Source organism: Sapajus apella, unplaced genomic scaffold (genome assembly GCF_009761245.1).
Source record: "Sapajus apella isolate SASKATOON/1434 unplaced genomic scaffold, GSC_monkey_1.0 scaffold5, whole genome shotgun sequence".
NCBI classification, from domain to species: Eukaryota; Metazoa; Chordata; class Mammalia; order Primates; family Cebidae; genus Sapajus; species Sapajus apella.
The window spans coordinates 30,333,120-30,350,096 of NW_022436945.1; the positions used below are offsets into that span (position 1 = coordinate 30,333,120).

General features: G+C 40.0%; 1 protein-coding gene and 1 non-coding gene across 9 annotated transcripts in view; one reads left to right on the plus strand and one right to left on the minus strand.

Annotated features, from left to right (window-relative positions):
- APBB2 (amyloid beta precursor protein binding family B member 2) overlaps window positions 1-16,977 on the minus strand; it is a 399,910-nt gene that overhangs the window by 263,661 nt on the left and 119,272 nt on the right. The window lies entirely within an intron of this gene.
- Window positions 16,103-16,205, plus strand: LOC116548894. The gene has a single exon (XR_004267605.1). It is a non-coding gene; the product is annotated as a U6 spliceosomal RNA (small nuclear RNA).

Here is a 16,977-nt window from a genome sequence, read left to right on the forward strand (position 1 = left end):
CTCCCCTAGTAATGGTCTCTTGAAGTTAAAATACAGTGAGAAATGTGTAAATATAACAACATATTAAAATAACACAGGTGAATCCCTTTAAAAATCATGAAAAATAGTTAATTTAAAAAAGGGCAAGAGGCCCGGTGAGGTGGCTCATGCCTGTAATCTCAGCATTTGGGAAACTGAGGTAGTAGCAGTACTTGAGGCCAGTAGTTCAAGACCAGCCTGGGCAACACAGTAAGACCTCATCTCATCAATCAAGCAGTCAATCAATATGCAAGCAAGTTAGGTGTGATGGCATGTGCCTGTAGCCTCAACTACTTGGGAGGCTGAGGCAGGAGGATTGCTTGAGCCCAGGAGTTCAAGACTGCAATGAACTATGATGGTGCCACTGCACTTCAGCCTGGGCGACACAGGAAGACCATCTCTAAACAAACAAAGGAATAAGAGGTTGAAAAAATTAGCAGAAAGAAAAAGAAAAGGAATAAAGTTGTTATTTTTGATTCCAGTAAAATTTCCATCATCTATTTTACCAGAGCTATTTTTCCCCAAGCTCTGCATTAAATAATCTGATCATTAAATCTGTGAAAACCACAAGGGATGTGCCCATCTCATTAAAAAAGATGATCATTTGAGCTACAATAATAAGAAAGAGCATCTATTTTTGGTTTTAAGGACAGAAGTACTTCCTGCCTGTTGCTCAGAGGCAGCGACACTTCTAGTTAGCTTTAGCACAAAACAGATGCCTGGCATTCTTTATCATGGTGACAACAGGAACCTGCAAATAGAAAGATTCATCTCAGAACTTCCACATACTCTCAATCTTGATTTATCAACAAAGAACATGAGGTGTCTGAAATAGAAAAATATTAAATCTACCATGTGAAGGTAAATATTATTTTTTTAAAAGGATTCTGTAAACTCTAGATAAGAATTTAGATCAAGCCCGACGCAGTGGCTCACACCTGTAAAACCAGGACTTTGGGAACCCGAGGTAGGTGGATCACCTGACCCCAGGAATTCAAGACAAGCCTGAGAATCATGGCAAAACTCGTCTCTACAAAAAATTATCTGGTCATGTCCCTGTAGTCCCAGTTACTTAGGGGGCTGAGGCGGGAGGACTGCTTGAGCCCAGGAGGGCCGCGTTGCAATGAGTTGTGTTCATGCTACTGCACTCCAGCCTGGGCAACAAGAATGACACTCTGTCTCCAAAAAAACAAACAGAACAGGCCGGGCGCAGTGGCTCACACATGTAATCCCAGCACTTTGGGAGGCTGAGGCGAGCAGTTCACGAGGTCAAGAAACCAAGACCATCCTGGCCAACATGGCGAAACCCCGTCTCTACCAAAAATACAAAAATTAGCTGGGCATGGTGGCGTGCACCTGTAGTTCCAGTTACTCGGGAGGCTGAGGCAGGAGAATTGCTTGAACCCGGGAGGCAGAGATTGTAGTGAGCCGAGATCCCGCCACTGCACTCCAGCCTGGCGCCTGGAGACAGAGCGAAACTGTCTCAAAACAAAACAAAAAAGCAGAACAAAACAAATCAGATCGGATTCCCTTATATTCATTCAAATTCTGGAGGTACAAAATCTTTAATATTTGAACTGATTGCCCTTTGACTTTACAATAGTTGAACAAGACCCAAAATGATTTTACAGTAATCTTTGATACACATTAATAATATATTAAACATAATTTTAATACATCAATTGCAGGCCAGGCACGGTGGCTCACACCTTTAATCCCAGTACTTTGGGAGGCTGAGGTGGGTAGATCATGAGGTCAGGAGTTTGAGATCAACCTGGCCAATATGCTGAAACCCCGTCTGTATTAAAAATACGAAAATCAGTGGGGCATGGTGGTGAGCACCCGTAGTCCCAGCTACTTGGGAAGCTGAGGCAGGAGTATCACTTGAACCCAGGAGGTGGAGGCTGCAGTGAGCTGAGATTGAGCCACTGCACTCCAGCCTGGGCAACAGAGCAAGACTCCCTCAAAGAAGAAGAAGGAATAAGGAAGAAGTAAGAAGGAGAAGAAGAAGAAGAGGAAGAAGAAAAGAGGAAGAAGAAGAGGAAGAAGAAAGAAGAGGAAGAAGAAAGAAGAGGAAGAGGAAGAAGAGGAGGAAGAAAAAATAATAAATCAGTTGTTATTCCTAAAATTGAAGTCCTAACGAAATTTAAGGAAAAAAGTTGAAAGATAATATTTGGCCTTGACTCTGCTGTGGTATTTACATGTTCAACGAATGATGTAAGCTTCCGGCACATGACAAAACTTTCTGCATTTTGTAAGAGGTAATCTGCGTGATTTGAGCCTGGGAATGGAGAAGAATGTCAAGGTTCAACATTCTTCATAGAATCTACAGAGATGTCTCCTGGAAGCTCAGTTCCCTACAGAACACAACTGGAAACACTGGATAAAGTGGCTCTTAGAAAAGAATGTTTTTTTTTCCAGCTTGGACACAACTCAAGTGAAACTAATAGGAAATCTAAGAAAGATTGACCCAACTGTGATTATGGCTCCAGGCAATGAAGGTCATTATTTTTTGTAATGGTGGAAATATTATGTTACCCTTGCGACTGGGTTTGAGGTCAGACTTGGAATATATACTTTAGAGATAACTGACCTTTTTTTCTATTATATTCTCAAACCAAGAAACAGTATCACTTAGTTCATTTTGACAGTGAGAGTAATAATCTCTGAATAATACTGAATAGGATATAGTAACCAAATGAACCCTTCCTTAACAGACCAGACAACCATGTATCTAAATTGAACTGAATCTCACCAGTTGATCAGCAGAAATTACCAGTTGCATGTGATAGATTACAATCTTGTGCTTATCTCCATTCCCTCCCAAAACTACCCCTAGATGACAGTAAGCGAGAGGCAGAGATAAGTTCATGAGAAGAAAGAGAATGGATGAGGACAAAATTCATGAAAAACATTTTTAGAAAATGGAAAACAACTGGCCCAATGATGAGTGAATTTTCAACGCAGGGGCAGACAAAACTTAAATGTCTCCCGACAAAATTATCAGGAAATAACAAACCAGTATGGGGCAAAGAACCTGAGGAAAGTGCAAGTGAAGACACAGTTAAGTGGGGTTTGGGTGAGAAGACAGGGTGTAGGTGGCACTGAAAATTAGAGGACTGCTTGCAAGTCATTTTAAGGAGTAAAGCTCCCTATCTTTGCTAAACCATGAAGCTTGTCATGCCCATCCTTCATCTCAGCAAAGTTTAAATGAGAGGATCTGCACTCAAGGACACTATTAACAGTCACCAGGTGGAGGGACCTACTGAAAAAGAGAAGGGATTGAGTGGAATTGGGCACTCCATAGCCCCTTCCTCTGCTGGGTTCCCAGAGCACTGGCCAGTAGGAGATTGGTACTGAAGACTTCCCTGGAGAAACAAATCTGTCCAAGAAAAGAGATCTACAGATACCAAAACTGGAAGGCGAGGTGACTTCTGAAAAGAGGTGCTCATCCTATGTGAGGCCACCAATTGACAAAGCCTTGCTCAGTGCCTCTGCATGAATAAAAAATGACAGGATGAACACCAAGCATGTGAAATAGGGTCCAACATGACAGACAGGGAACTTCAGGAGGGAACACGGTCAATGTAGGGAGAAAATCTCAAATATACATAATTAATAACCCCAAGAGGGTAAAATATATTGGCTCTATAAAGCAATAAAGAATGGATGCTATAAAATAGAAATATTGTAAGAACAAGAAAAAGCTCCTAGAAATTATTATAATCACAGAAATAAAAAATCAATGGAGAGATTAGAAGATAACAGAGGTAAATGTTCCCCCATAGTAGAACAAAAAGATATGAGGATAGAAATCAGGATTTTTTTTTTTTTTTTGACAGAGTCTTGCTCTGTGGCCCAGGCTGGAGTACAGTGGCATAATCACAGCTCACTGCAGTTTCAAATCCTTGGGCTCAAGCAATCCTCCCACCTCAACTTCCTGAGTAGTTAGGACTACAGGCGCATACTACCACACCCAGCTAATTTTTTTTTTTTTTTTTAAGAGAAAAGGACTCACTGTGTTACCGAGGCTTGTCTGGAACTCCTGGGCTCAAGCAATCCTCCCAGCTTGACCTCCCAGAATGCTGGGATTACGAGTGTAAGCCCACACACCTCCAGAGATTTTTTTTTAAACAATAATGACGTTGGAGGAAAAATCCAAGAGTTCCAGCATCTGACAAATAGGAGCTCCAAAAAAAAAAAGAACAGAGAAAACAGTGAAAAGAAAACTATCCTCCCCCTGCCAAAAACGAATCTTCACAGTAAATGAAAAAGTGACATATTACATTATATGTCATTACAAGGAAAGCTCAGAACATTGGGGGATTTTTAAATAGCCTGAAAGCATCCACAAAGAAAAGAAACAAGTCACATACAAAGTAAATAGAGTCAGAAGAGCATGCAACAATTCGATAACAAAATTGGAAGCAGAAGAAAATGGAACAAGCCCTGTAAACTCCCAGGGAAAGTAATCTCCAACTTTAAATTAGATATCAATCATATGTAAGGGGAGACCAAACGATATTTTGACACATGCCAGATCTCAAAAAATTCCATCTACACATGCTTTCTCATGAAGCAGCAGCCAGGCAATGTGCTTCCCCAAAAGAGGGTCAAAACCAAAAGAGATGACATCCAGTAAACAGGTCAATCAAGAATTCCCAACTTGACTGGTGAGGACAAATTCCAGGTCAACAGCTGCACACAGGCCTCAAGAGTAAACAGTCCAGGGGGGAGGATCCAAGATGGCCGAATAGGAACAGCTCCAGAGTGCAGTTCCCAGCAAGAACAACGCAGAGGGTTAGTGCCCACCCCATGTCCAAACAAATTTTCACTGCCCACAGACCAAGAGATTCCTGGGCCAAAAAGTGCCGCAAGTTTTCAGCACGGCAGTTTCAGCTGGTGCCGGCTTGGTGCACAGAAACTCACAAAAATCTGGGCGGCCGTTTCAACAGGTGTGTGGAACGCCTGGGAGACAGAACCACCCATTCAACTGAAAGGGAGGGGGCAGAGACAGGGAGCCATGCGATCTGGCTTGGCAGGTACCACCCCCACAAAACAAGCAATCTGAAATGCTCTGGACTGAGAGTTTCACAGCAAGTACAGCTGGACCCAAGATGGTCCAGCTCAGTGGGGGAAAGGGTGACCACCACTACCAAGGCAGTTCACACAGCAGCTGGGCAGAGCCTGCGGCAGCTCAGCAACACCCTGGCTGGCAGACTGTGACTAGACTATATCTGTGCAAGACAGGGCATCTATGAAAAAAGGCAGCAGCACAACAGGAACTTATAAATAAAGCCGACCTTCCTAGGACAGAGCACCTGGGAAAAGAGGCAGTTATGAGTTTTGCTGCAGCAGACTTAAAAGTACCTGCCCAGCAGCTCTGCACAGAACAACAGAGCTCCCAGTACAGCACCTGAGCTCCTATAAGCGACAGACTGTCTCCTCAAGCAGGTCCCCAACCCCTCATATATCCAAAGAGACACCTCATAAAGGAGAGCTCAGGCTGACATCTGGCAGGTACCCTTCTGGGACAAAGATAACAGAAGAAGAAACCGGCAGCAACCCCTGCTGTTCTGCAGCCTGCGTGGGTGATCCCCAGGTGAGCAGGGTCAGGAGTGGACCTCCAGCAGTCCTGCAGCAGAGGGTCCTGACTGTCAGAAGGAAAACTAAGACACAGAAAGAAATAACTTCATCATCAACAAAAAGGATGTCCACTCAGAGACCCCATCCGAAAGTCATCAGCTACAAGACCACAGGTAGATAAAGCCACTAAGATGGGAAGAAACCAGTGCAAAAAGGATGAAAACACCAAAAACCAGAACGCCTCTTCTCCTCCAAAGGATCACAACTCCTCACCAGCTAGGGATCAAAGATGGATGGAGAATGAATCTGATAAATTGACAGAAACAGGCCTCAGAAGGTGGGCAATAACAAACTTCTCAGAGCTAAAAGAATAGGTGCTAAACCAATGCAAAGAAACTAAAAACTCAGAAAAAAGGTTAGATGAGATGCTAACTAGAATAAACAGCTTAGAGAAGACTATAAACGACTTGATGGAGCTAAAAAACACAAAAGAACTTCGAGAAGCATACACAAATTTCAATAGCCAAATCGGCCAAGCAAAAGAAAGGATACCTCAGTTAGAAATGCACAGCTTCATGGAAACTGAACAACTGGCTCCTGAATGTTATCTGGATAAACAATGAAATGAAGGCAAAAATAAAGATGTTCTTTGAAACCAACGAGAACAAAGACAGAACATACCAGAATCACTGGGACACATCTAAAGCAGTGTCTAGAGGGAAATTTATAGCAATAAGTGCCCACATGAGAAGCAAAGCTAAAATCAACACCCTATCATCAAAATTGAAAGAGCTAGAGAAGGAAGATAAAAAAATTCAAAAGCAAGCAGAAGACAAGAAATAACTAAGACCAGAGCAGAACTGAAGAAGATAAAGACACAAAAAAACCCTTCAAAATATCAATAAATCTAGGAGCTGGTTTTTTGAAAAGATCAAGAAAATAGACTGCTAGCCAAATTAATAAAAAAGAAAAGGGAGAAAAATCAAATAAATGCAATAAAAAAATGATAAAGGGGATATCACCACTGATTCCATAGAAATACAAACTACCATCAGAGATTACTACAAACAGCTCTATGTACATAAACCAGTAAACCTGGAAGAAAGGGATAAATTCCTGGACACTTGCACCCTCCCAAGCCTAAACCAGGAAGAAGTTGAAACCTTGAATAGACCAATAACAAGGACTGAAGTTACGGTAGCAATTAATAGCCTACCAACCAAAAAAATTCCAGGTCCAGGTGGGTTCACAGCTGAATTCTACCAGACATACAAAGAGAAGCTGGTGCCATTCCTTCTGAAACTATTCCAAACAATACAAAAAGAGGGAATCCTTCCCAAATCATTTTATGAGACCAAAACCATCCTGATACCAAAACCTGGCAGAGATGCCAGAAAAAAAGAAAACTTCAGGCCAGTATCCATGATGAACATACATGCAAAAATCTTCAATAAAATACTGGCAAACTGATTGCAACAGCACATCAAAAAGCTTATCCACTATGATCAAGTAGACTTCGTTTCAAGGATGCAAGGCTGGTTCAACATACACAAGTCTATAAACGTGATCCATCACATAAACAGAACCAAAGACAAAAACCACATGATTATCTCAATAGATGCAGAGAAGGTGTTCGACAATATTCAACAGCCCTTCATGCTAAAAACTCTCAATAAACTAGGTATTGAAGGAACATATCTCAAAACAATAAAAGCTATTTATGACAAATCTACAGCCAATATCATACTGAATATGCAAAAATTGGAAGCATTCCCCTTGAAATCCGGCATCAGACAAGGATGCCCTCTCTCCCCACTCCTATTCAATATAGTGCTGAATTTCTAGCCAGAGCAATCAGGCAAGAAAAAAATAAATAAAGGATATTCAATTAGGAAAAGAGGAAGTCAAATTGTCCCCATTTGCAGACAACATGATTGTATATTTATAAGACCCCATCATCTCAGCCCAAAATCTCCTTAAACTGATCAGCAACTTCAGCAGTCTCAGCATACAAAATTAATGTGTAGAAATCACAAGCATTTCTATACACCAATAACAGACTAATAGCCAAATCATGAGCAAACTCCGATTCACAACTGCTACAAAGAGAATAAAATACTGAATACAATTAACAAAGGATGTAAAGGACCTCTTCAAGGAGAACTACAAACCACTGCTCAAGGAAATAAAAGAGGACACAAACAGGTGGAGAAACATTACAAGCTCATGGTTAGGAAGAATCAGTATCGTGAAAATGGCCATACTGACCAAAGTAACTTATAGATTCAATGCTATCCCCATCAAGCTACCAATGACCTTCTTCACAGAACTGGAAAAAATCACCTTAAACTTCATATGGAACCAAAAGAGAGCCTGCATAGCCAAGACAATCCTAAGCAAAAAGAACAAAGCCGGAGGCATCACACTACCAGACTTCAAACTATACTACAAGGCTACAGTAATCAAAACAGCATGGTACTGGTACCAAAACAGAGATATAGACAAATGGAACAGAACAGAGGCTCTGGAGGCAACACCACATATCTACAACCATCTGATCTTTGACAAACCAGACAAAAACAAGCAATGGGGAAAGGAGTCCCTATTTAATAAATGGTGTTGGGAAAACTGGCTAGCCATGTGCAGAAAGCAGAAACTGGACCTCTTCCTGACACCTTATAGAAAAATTAACTCTAGATGGACTAAAGACTTAAACATAAGACCTAACACCATAAAAACCCTAGAAGAAAACCTAGGCAAAAGCATTCAGGACATAGGCATAGGCAAGGACTTCATGACTAAAACACCAAAAGCATTGGCAACAAAAGCCAAAATAGACAAATGGGACCTAATTAAACTCCAGAACTTCTGTACAGCAAAAGAAACAATCATTAGAGTGAACCAGCAACCAACAGAATGGGCAAAAATTTTTGCAATGTATCCATCTGACAAAGGGCTAATATCCAGAATCTATAAAGAACTAAAACAGATTTACAAGAAAAAAGCAAACAAACCCATTCAAAAGTGGGCAAAGGATAGAAACAGATACTTTACAAAAGAAGACATATATGAGGCCAACAAACGTGAAAAAATGCTGATCATCACTGATAATTAGATAAATGCAAATCAAAATGACATTGAGATACCATCTTACGTCAGTTAGAATGGCGATCATTAAAAAATCTGGAGACAGATGCTGGAGAGGATATGGAGAAATAGGAACACTTTTACACTGTAGGTGGGAGTGTAAATTAGTTCAACCATTGTGGAAGACAGTGTGGCGCTTCCTCAAGGACCTAGAAATAGAAATTCCATTTGACCCAGCAATCCCATTACTGGGTATATACCCAAAGGATTACAAATCATCCTATTATAAAGACACATGCACACGTATATTCATAGCAGCACTGTTTACAATAGCAAAGATATGGAACCAACCCAAATGCCCATCAACAATAGACTGGACAAGGAAAATGTGGCACACATACACATGGAATACTATGCAGCCATAAAAAATGATGAGTTCATGTCCTTTGTAGGGACATGGATGAATCTGGAAACTGTAATTCTCAGCAAACTGACATAAGAACAGAAAATCAAACACTGCATGTTCTTACTCATGGGCAGGTGATGAACAATGAGAATACATGGATACAGGGAGGGGAACATTACACACTGGGGTCTGTTGGGGGTACCAAGGGAGGGACAGCCGTGGGGGTGCTGTGGGGAGGTCGGGGAGGGATAACATGGAGAGAAATGCCAGATGTAGGGGACGGGGGGATGGAGGCAGCAAACCACATTGCCATGTGTGTACTTATGCAACAATCCTGCATGATCTGCACATGTACCCCAGAATCTAAAGTACAATTAAAAAACAAAAAGAGTAAACAGTCCAAAACAGAGTGAGCAAGCAGAGGGCCCAAGAAAAATGTCACATGCACAAATGCAAGAACCAACAAATGTGCCATTGTGTTTGACCTTATTTAAGAATTTGGGGATAAAAAAGCAGCATATAAACAGAATCCTAAGCAACAAAATTTTAATATGCTATACAAGAAAGAAAATAAAATCACAGTATCCTGCATAGCTCAGCTATGAAAAAATATTTACAGTAAAAAGAAATTGAGATACAACTAACTTAGAGAGGACAGGGCAGGTATTTAAGAGAGGGAGAATAAAAGAAAACTAAATCCTTCCCTTCCTCAATAGGAATTCATGTTTAATGCCTAAAATGGAAAAAAAAAATTCAAGAATTACCAATATAAACATATTAATTTGCTACAAGGAAGTAAATACCAGAAGAACAGCTAAATGAACTGAAGAGTAGTTGCTTCTGAGAAGTGGAAAATGGCAACGCAAATCCGTAGGGCAAGAATTTATAAGCTCTATACATGTATAATTGCAATTAAAAAATGAACTTTTAAAAGGATAGAAGTTGATCAATGAAACATATAAACCATCTAACTGTGTAAGACAAATTGATAATTTGAAATTTCATTTTCTAGTATAAACAAGGAAACATAAATCTTAATCTGTTCCTCCTAGTTAATCCAGTTATTAAAATTCAATTTAGCGTGTCTTGTTATTGAAGGACCACACTGTGAGAGGTCAAATATGCCTAAATCTTCACACCTCTAGCTTTAGTTAACACATGGTGAAGGGGACCCTGGACACTAGTACACAAGGAACAAATGGCCATCTTTGTTAGAGTTCACTAACCACAGCTTCATATAGATAAACATCTTGGCCACTGCAACACCTCCCCTTCTACCAGAGTCCTTTACTGAAGTTTCTTTTGGTGAGTTTTATCCTTACGGGGGTAGAAGGATAGGGAATGCCCAGCATCTAAACTCTGTTCCCCTATATCCTCATCATGTGAGTTCTGATGAGAGGAACATCTCTCAACATAGAAGCAAAAATGGCTAAAGAGTAACATTCCCAGAGTGTCTTGCAGCCAAGGCTTGAGAATGACTTAGCTTGGTCAACGCTGAATCTAGAACCAGAGACACAAAGAGGCAGGAGTAGGAGGAAATTATCATGGGTGAGGGCAAGAGCAACAACAGCCACTAATCAGAGACAGAAAGGGCTGAAATGACAGAGTTGGTACCAAGCGTCTGATTCTGAAGAGATGATCAGCACGAACAACAATGTCCAGTGTTCAGTGACAGGGTCTACCCTACATAGAACTAATCTTTTTGTCTTACCTTGGCTATGAATCTGGCTGTTCTTTCCCCCAACATCTGGTAAATTCAGAACCTACCCAATATCTTCTCAACAAATTACTTCTTTGCTTAAATCATTCAGCAAGTGTCCGTTGCTTCTATCCAAGAACCCTGACTGATACATTGCTCCAGGATACACAGGTAGAGATAGGTAGCCATGTACTGAAGTGAAGAATGAAATGTATGTTTCATAAGATTTTAAAGAAGAACCAAGAAACATGGGGGAAGGTTATTTTTAAGATACAATTAAAACTACGTTCCTGGAACGTTATGGGTTACCAAAGTTTTGATAGGTTCATCTATTCTTTTTTTTTTTTTTTTTTGGAAATGGAGTCTTGCTCTGTTGCCAGGCTGGAGTGCAGTGATGTATCTTGGCTCGCTGCATCCTCTACCTCCCAGGTTCAAGTGATTCTCCTGCCTCAGCCTCCCAAGTATCTGGGACTACAGGCGCTTGCCACCATGCCCAGCTAGTTTTTGTATTTTTAGTAGTGATGGGGCTTCACCATGTTGGACAGGATGGTCTTGATCTCTTGACCTTGTGATCTGCCCACCTCAGCCTCTTACAGGTGTGAGCCACTCTACCTGGCTGGCTCATCTATTTTTTACATTACTTTCCACCATTAGCCAACCCATTCAAAGTTCTAAGTCACTAATTGACTTCACAACAACTTCACTTTGAAAATGTAAGCAGCTTATAAATTGGGAGCTGCCACTGTTTACATGTGGCCAGAGACCCGCTCATGATTCTTACTGCTGTAAGTGGGCGGAAGGGTAGTAGGTGGGGAAGAGCAATTTTCTTTGTCTTTCCACTTAAACACAGCTTTTGTAGAGACAAGGCAGTTTGAAAATCAGTGGTCAGGAACTACACATGACTATGAAAATGCAAACCAAGGCATCCAAAGATTTACATCAACGGTAAAAACATCACTATTGATGAAAAGCTGCACCCATCAATCGTGTGCTGCGGCACATTGAGTTCCAAGTCTGAGAACACTGAACCTGGGCAATCTATCTGCATATGTCTCAGGCTAACCACACAAATTTTGCAGATGAAGCTAGAAGTTAAGATAGGTAGCTTAGGACACACAGTTGATGTGGACCAAAAGGGCTTCATAAAAGAGTCAAATGCAGTAATGACATTAATAGAAATGTTGATGCAGAGAAAGAAAGTCTTTTTCTGTGGTGCACTACTGTCTCTGAAAACTGAGGAAGGCTTTCACGACAAAGAAGTAATCTTTTGTTAGCTGTACACAACAAGATCATACAAATCCCATAAAGAGGGCTTGCAAAATAAATGCAAAGCTTGATGCCTACATATAATTCATATAATTTCCTCTCCTGTGGTGTTATTTCATAAACACTTGTCAAGAGATCAATCCCTTGGTCACAAGAGTCAGGCTACACATCACCTTGGGGGAAAAATTATTTAATTTCCGTTGGTGATGTAAATGCTTTTTTTTTTTTTTTTGAGACAGAGTTTTGCCCTGGTTGCCTAGGCTGGAGTGCAGGGGCATGATCTCTGCTCACTGCAACGTACGCCTCCCAGGTTCAAGTGATTCTCCTGTCTCAGGTTCCCTAGTAGCTAGGACTACAGGTGCCTGCCACCACACCAAGCTAATTTTTTTTTTTTTTTTTTTTTTTTTTTTAGACGGAGTTTCGCTCTCGTTGCCCAGGCTTGAGTGCAATGGCAGGATCTCAGCTAACTGCAATCTCCACCTCCTGGGTCCAAGCAATTCCAATGCCTCAGCCTCCTGTAGCTGAGATTACAGGCGCCTGCCACCACACTCGGCTAATCTTTTGTATTTTTGGTAAAGATGGGGTTTCACCATGTGGGCCAGGCTGGTTTCAAACTCTTAAACCCAGGCGATCCACCTGTCTCAACCTCCTAAAGTGCTGGGATTATAGGCATGAGCCACTGCACCCAGCTAATTTTTGTATCTTTAGGAGAGAAGGGATTTCACCAGGTTGGCCACGCTAGTCTCAAACTCCTACCTCAGGTGAGCCACCTGCCTCAACCTGTAAATGCTACTTCAAATTCCATCAATTGCCGAACTATCTTCACCATACGTTCTTTTATGTAGTCAGTTCTCTTGAAATATCTAATGGCCACTAAAACAAGAGTTTCATTCCATAGCTGTCCAAGTGAATTATGCTACACTCACGCGGTATTTTGAAAAGCTAAGATAAATTTATCTCAGTCAATCCAATATTATTCCTTCCTTGTTTCATTTGAAGATCACACAATGGGACAGTCATTCTGCACAACAGAGTGTGTGTGTGTGTGTGTGTGTGTGTGTGTGTGTGGTGTGTGGTGTGTGTGGGGGGGGGGCACACAGATGTGTGTGTGTGTAAAGCTGTACAATCTAATCACCACTGCTCTGCCAAGAACATGGCACAACTGTATTTAGGTTTCAGAAATGGAAAGATGAAAAGGCAAAAAAAAAAAAAAAAAAAAAAAAAAAAACCTCCCAAGAAATCATTCTCAAAAGCTGTTTCCAGAATAGCTTCTTGAGAAATTTAAAAATAGGATCCGCTTTGTAATGTACAAGTATAAAGCAGGTAAATTCATAGCTAATGACCTTTTAATGGTAGAACCATAAATGGGTATTTCCAAAACATATTCACTTTATCGAATGCCTGAATTGATACTTAGTTATACAGAAATTTTTTCCCACCTCAACAAAGGCTTAAGACAGCCTCCAAAAATTTATACAGAGGAGTTTTATTTTGTCCAGTGAAAGTTCTACTTTCAACCATTACAAGTACCAGAATTTTAAACTTTTACTATAAAAAAACTCTATGGGATTATATAATCTTTCAACCATCTTCTTAACATGAAATTTTTTTAAGTAAACAAATATGACAAGACAGAATTAAAACTTCATTGATCATAGAATATAAACTGATAGTCAATGAAGTTCTAAGGAAAGTATAAAATGGTGCAATATTGTCATTCGTTTAAAAAAGTACAATTGAAAGCAATTCAAATGAACTATCAAAACTTTGACACCAGCTACAAACATACCAGGCTATAGCAGGTGCAGAAAGGAAAAAGACATGTGACACAGTTACTGGCAACAGGGAACTTAGTATGTTGAAAGAACATGACATGGAACTCTAGACAAACACTGGATCACAGACATCACAGGATGCAGGTTAAGACTTAAAAGGAAGTTGGATAGGTCAAGTAGAGCATTTTCTGTCAGATAAACCTATTAGACACATTTTTAAAATGAAATATGATATGTCCACACCTCATATCTTAACACCAATCAATAATGCCATCAAAGTAAATTACATGCAACTAAGAAACTTTAACCCATATCTTCCCAATATCCCTCATCACACAGTAGTTATTTTTCGTAAGTCTGAATCTCCCACTATACAATAAAATATCAAAGATCGGGGGATGTCCTATTTAACTTTGATTCCTTAGCTCTTGAAACCTACTGGACACATAATGATCCAATGTAGTGTTCGTGGCTACATAGCTGAGCAAATGAATGAATGAACAGACAGTGTTATAATAGTAGCTGTTAATTTGGATTTGATTTATCTGAATATAAATATTGATTCTTCATAATAAAACACAGTTCAGAAGGCTTCTACTAAGTGTTTTTTTTATAAAGAGTTGGGGGTCTTGCTCTGTCACCCAGGCTAAAGTACAATGACACAATCACAACTCACTGCAGCTTCAAATCCCCGGGCTAAAGAGGTGCACTTCAAACTTACATTTCATAAAACAAATGGCCAAAATTAATAATAAAAAATATGCAAAAGAGTTGTTCCTTGAAGCATTATTCACAATAGGAAAAATGGCAACAATCTAAATTTTCAGCAGCTGGGTGGCATGCAGTTTTATTATGGTCATACACTGATTATGGAACTATTAAAAATGACCAATATAGGCCGAGTGAAGTGGCTCATGTCTGTAATTCCAGCACTTTGGGAGGCCAAGGTGGGCAGATCACTTGAGGTCAGGAGTTTGAGACCAGCCTGGCCAACATGGTGAAACCCCATCTATATTAAAAATACAAAAATTAGCCAGATATGGTGACACTCGCCTGTAATCCCAGCTACTCAGGAGGCTGAGGCAGGAGAATCATTTGAACCTGGGAGGTAGAGGTTGCAGTGAGCCAAGATCATGCCACTGCACTCCAGCATGGGTGACAGAGCAAGACTTTATCTCAATAAATAAATAAATAAATGCGACAAATAAGAAGGCCTGCAACAGACAGAAATTAAGATATAATAGGAATAAAAAATGCGAAGAGCAAAGTAGTATGTATGCTGTAGCTACAAACAGATAAAAATATGTACACATGTAAAAAGACTGCAATGAAATACATACAAAATATACTTAAGTATATAGGTTTAGGACTTACAGGTAATTTTTTTCTACTCTAAACTTTCTGTCAAACTGTTACATTGCGGCCAGGCACAGTGGTCCCCACCTGCAATCCCAGCACTCTGGGAGGCCGAGACGGTGGATCACAAGGTCAAGAGATCAAGACCATCCTGTCTAACATGGTGAAACCATGTCTCCACTAAAAATATAAAAATGAGCTGGGCGTGGTGGCACACACCTGTAGTCCCAGCTACTCAGGAGGCTGAGGCAGAAGAATTGCTTGAATCTGGGAGACAGACGTTGCAGTGAACCGAGATTGCATCACTACACTCTAGCCTGCAACATTGCCATTAATAGGTCCTGTTGTAAAGGTAGACGATTCACGGTAAGTTTCTAACAGTAATTATCACAGTGATCCTTAACAGTAACTTATTTCATCAAATCTAGCTGATATTGACTAGAAGATATGCCAGTATTTTATGTACTAAGAATAAAAATAAAAGTTATATTACATTCATAGGCCTTAAAAATAATAAATACAAGTGCTGCCAATCGTAGCTGTAAAATGTCAGTGACTGCAAGATTTATCAAATTTCAAAGATACTAAAATGTGAAAAGATATGTGTCTTAGAATCAATAAAGTAAGATGTATTATAAAGCAGCAATAAAAATATTTTATTGGTAAAAAGGTGATCACTAGTAGTGACTAGATAACAAACTAATAAATCTATGGAAAATCTGATAGAAATCTCTTAAAGAAATAAATGGCTTGATTCACAAATAGAAGTTTTATGTAAGAATTTTGATAATAAAATACATTACACAGACATTACACCACAGAGGGTAAGTGTTCATCATGCCTCTGAGATAAAATGTTTCTGGTCCAAAAGAATTGAGTAAATGAATTATCAAGAAGAAATTAAATTGCTTGCTTTGACAGCACATATACTAAAATCAGAATAATACAGAGAAGATTTGCATGGTCCCTGCACAAGGACAGCATGCAAATTTGTGAAGCATTTCATATTTTAATTAGTACATATACCTATACCAAAGCGTTATGCTGTACTCCTTGAATATATATAATCTTTGTTAATTTTTTTTTTAAAAAAGAAAACATAGCTAGAAAATTCTTGGCTGGGCACAGTGGCTCACGCCGGTTATCCCAGCACTTTGGGAGGCCAAGGTGGGTGGATCATGAGGTCAGGAGTTCGAGACCAGCCTGGCCAAGATGGTGAAAGCCCGTCTCTACTAAAAATACAAAAATTAGCCGGGTGTGGTGGCACGCACCTATAATCCCAGCTACTCAGGAGCCTGAGGCAAGAGAATCACTTGAACGCTGGAGGTGGAGGTTGTAGTGAGCCGAGACTGTGCCATTGCACTCCAACCTGGGCGACAGAGTGAGACTCTCATAAAAAAAAGAAAAGAAAAGAAAAAAGAAAAAAATTCTTGATTTCTGAGGATGAGTGAAGAAATGAAGGAAGAGAGGGAGAAATTAAATAAGCCAATAAGCCTAAACAAGATTCCCACCTTCGGTAGAAAGTAAGTCATTAAATTAACTCTTTGAGTGGCATTTCCTTGAAAATAAGACTGAAACTGCCCATGTCACATAATCACAGAGAAGGTCATTCACTGAATTACAGTAACAACAAATTTTTTACATGGGAATAGGGTATAGAGAAGTCATAAGTCTACATGTGGAACATCATGATTCAGAAAAGCAGAATTAAAATTGGGAATTTTCAGACACTGGTCTTCTAAGCTTTCCTCAAGTTCACTCTTTAGCTTTTCATTTAATATAAT